Source organism: Coenobita brevimanus, chromosome 50, assembly GCF_032717465.1.
Source record: "Coenobita brevimanus isolate Jiangsu-jjx chromosome 50, ASM3271746v2, whole genome shotgun sequence".
In the NCBI taxonomy this organism is placed as follows: Eukaryota; Metazoa; Arthropoda; class Malacostraca; order Decapoda; family Coenobitidae; genus Coenobita; species Coenobita brevimanus.
In genome coordinates this window covers 24,105,791-24,109,410 of record NC_137003.1, presented here as the reverse complement: position 1 = coordinate 24,109,410, position 3,620 = coordinate 24,105,791, and positions in this window count along the sequence as shown.

The window sequence follows — 3,620 nt, the reverse complement described above, 5'->3', positions numbered from 1 at the left end:
TTTCATTGTGTTTATTTTGCCCTCGCTAAAGTAATCTAATTTTGTTACTTTCTGACCAGCATTGCGAGATTGAAGGTAGTTGTTTTCCATCACTTAACTATTTGTTCATTTCCCTTTTCACTGTTTCTTTCTCATTTTTTACACAGTCAAGATTATTATCTTGTGTTCCCTTTCTCCCATCTCATGCTTATAAATTGGCTTTACCTCGCCAGGATTATACCCTGATATTTTGATTATTACTGTGTCATCATAGTGTGTCATTATGGAGGTTAGAACTAATGATGTTACTGTGCAGAAAGAATTTATTGATGCACTGCAAGCTAAGAACGATCATTAGTATAGGATGTTACGGCTTAAACTACAGGTTCAGAGGGAGAAGAAGGAGGAGGAGATTACTAAACTGCAGCAGATGAAGCTTGACTATGAAATGCATAAGAATTGCCCAAATGACCCAACTAATTTTCCCCATTCTTTTTCAGAATTTTGAGCAGTTGACCCCAGTAAATTAGTTCCCCCATTCGATGAGTGCTTAGTCTTGGATTTCTTTGGCCGATTTAAGAGGGACTCCTACAGGTAACAAGTGGCCCAGAGACAGCTGGTCATCTTTAGTTCAGACAGTAAACAAAGGTAAAGCGTTTGAAGTCCTATGACAGTCTTAGTCACCAAGAGATCACCAGGATAATGAGGTACTAAAGAAAGCCATACTGCGTGCATACAGGATGAGACACTGAAGCTTACAGGCGAGAAATTTAGGAATTGTAGGAAGCGCCCTCATTACACTTTTATAGATTTCAGTAGGCAGATGACATGCATTTAATCCAATGGATGCGTAGTGAGGATGTCTCAGAATCTGTTGTTAAGCTTCAGGAACTTGTTATCTTTGAGAACTTCCTTGATAAGATTGATACAGATTTAAGAACTTACCTTGCCGATAGGCTGCAGTTTATGTAGATGATTATTTATTGTTTAAGAATTTGAATAAGGGTAAGGAAATTCCTAGGAGTGTTCCTCAGAAGTGTCTTACCCCTCTCAGCTCCCCCAAACAACCATCTCAGAAGCCCAACTGCACGAGTTACTCCCACCACCCCAAACTTAATACACTTCACATTTCCCCAAAACCTACATGCCACCCATTTACTTGTTCATATTGCAAGAAGCCAGGTCACACTGTAGATAGATGTTGGCGAAAAGTTAAGTGTTGTGAAGTATCAGTGAGCTTTTGTTTCTCATGAAGCTCCCGTGGTTGCACCTCTTTTAGTTGGTTCCCCTCTTGTTAGTCCAGGAGAAGTCTGATGTTTTACCCCCTTCTATGGTTGATGTTGTTCCAGAAGAGTGGGAAGAAGGAGGCCACAGTTGTATTGGAGAGCCCACTGTTTCCAGGGAGATGGTACAGGCGGTGACGAGTAAGTGTTTGCCCCTGCTTCTTTGTATGCCCCCTTCCTGTATTCTGGAGTCGGTGAAGGTGAATGGCGTGCACCATCTGGTACACATTCTTCGTGAACCGGTTCTTCAATTTCCTTGTGGGTAAGGCCAAATATTATTGAAGTTTTTGATGTTGCAGGAGGAGAGTTTGTTCCTGATTAGGGAAAGTAACAGGTGCAAGTTGACTGCCGCTAGTTTCCTTGCGAGGTTAAATGTCAGTTGTTTGATGGACCGGAAGCACGATTGGGTGTTGTAGATTATTTACTTCAGAGAATGGTGTTGATATAGTACTTGGCAATGACCTAATGAGAGGTGAGGAGATTACCACTCTCAGTTTTCTCAGAGGTGCCAGTAACGTAGGAAGGTTCCCCTCACCAGGTTGATCCCAGTGATGCAGAAGGTATTCCTAGTTTGTGCAGTTACTAGGCCCATGTCACGTGCAGAGAGGAGTCAACAGGGAGAGAGGTTCTTGTAGTGTGCCCTGCAACACCATACCAGAGGCAACAATTAGTCCTACATCTGAGGACAATGGGTAAACAACCAGATGATGATACGAACTTATAGGGTTCTTTTAGAAGATATTCCACCTGTTCCATTGGAGGGAGGTGAACATTGAGAAGTAAAAAAGGAGCTTGCAAATCTGGAGAATTGCAGTGAGATTCAGAGGTTGAAGTTGTGTGCAGTGGATGATTTTGAGAAGAAGAAGGGTGGATGTTTTTACGTGAAAGATGAGATTTTGTGGAGACGCTGGCGACCTCCATATGTGAATGTAGATGATGGGATGTGGGACTACCATCAGATCGTAGTACCTAATGTGTGCAGGCAGGAGTTAATTCAACTGGCCCATTCTACTCCATATGCAGGTCACAAGGGTGTAAGGAAGGCCATGGAGAAGTTGCATGTGGTATCTACAGGCTACTCATGGCATCACATGCGGCTAAGTTTGTCATTGTCATACCTGTCAAGTAGTGAATAGGCTGAATCAGTCTGTCCCTAAGGCCCCTCTTGTTCACATTCCTGTATTGGTCCCCCTTTTTCCAGGTTAGTTATTGATGTGGTTGGACCCTTGCCTCCAGCTTCTAGTGGTAACTCATATTTGCCCACTATCATTGACCCCTCCACGAGGTACCCTGAGGCAATACCTTTACGTTCAGTTAAGGCAAAGACAGTGGTTAGAGTTTTGGTAGATTTCTTTACAAAGTTAGGTTTGCCCCATGAGTTTCAATCAGATAGAGGGACTAATTTCCTTTCCAACATCTTCCAGCAGTCGTCAGCTTAACTTGGCATCACACAAAGCAAGATCAATGCCTACCTTCCGGAGACACAAGGTGCCTTGGAGCATTACCACCAGACTTTCAAGGAATATGCTCTGCAAGTACTGTCTGGAGCACTCTAAGGACTGGGACCACGGCGTGCTGTTCCTCCTGTTCGCTGCAAGGGAAGTCCCCCAGGAGAATTTGGGTTTCTCTCCTAAAGAGCTCGTGTTCGCCCATCGAGTTCAGGGTCCCCTGAGCTTAGTTAAGGAGACTTCGAGCAGTAACCTTGCCAAGAGCAAGAGTTTACTCTGTTATGTGCAGGATTTCAAGACCCGTATGAGTGAGACTCTGGTGCTGGCCAGGGAAAATCTCAAGCAGGCACAGGAAAACATGAAGGTGTGGTAATATCGAACGGCCAGGTTGAAGGGTTTAAGGTCGACGATGAGGTTTTGATGTTGCTGCCACTGCAAGGTCAGCCACTGGCTGCTAAGTTTAGTGGTCCTTACCCTGTAGTGCGGCATACTGGAGACACTAACTACCTGCTGGAGACCCCTGACAAGGAAGAAGCACCAACTGTGCCATGGGAACATGCTGAAGCCGTACCATTATGCAACAGATTCTCCAGTTCCTGTACACCTTGCCTCCACCACTGCTGCTGCTGCTGAGGAGGGTGTTGATAGTGGTCTATGAGTTTCCAGATTGTTGCTGGGTGAAGAATGATGAGGCGGAGTCCACTCTCAACTCCAAGTTAGCGCATCTACCTTGGGACCAAGCATCTCAGTTGGTTGCCCTCCTGTCAACTTACAAAGAAGCATTCAGTAGTACTCCTGGGAAGATCAATTAGATTCAGCACGACGTGGATGTGGGTGACGCTGTTCCTACAAAGCTGCCCCCTTATCGAGTCAGTCCTCAGCGTGTTGGCATGCTGCTTCAGGAGCTCAA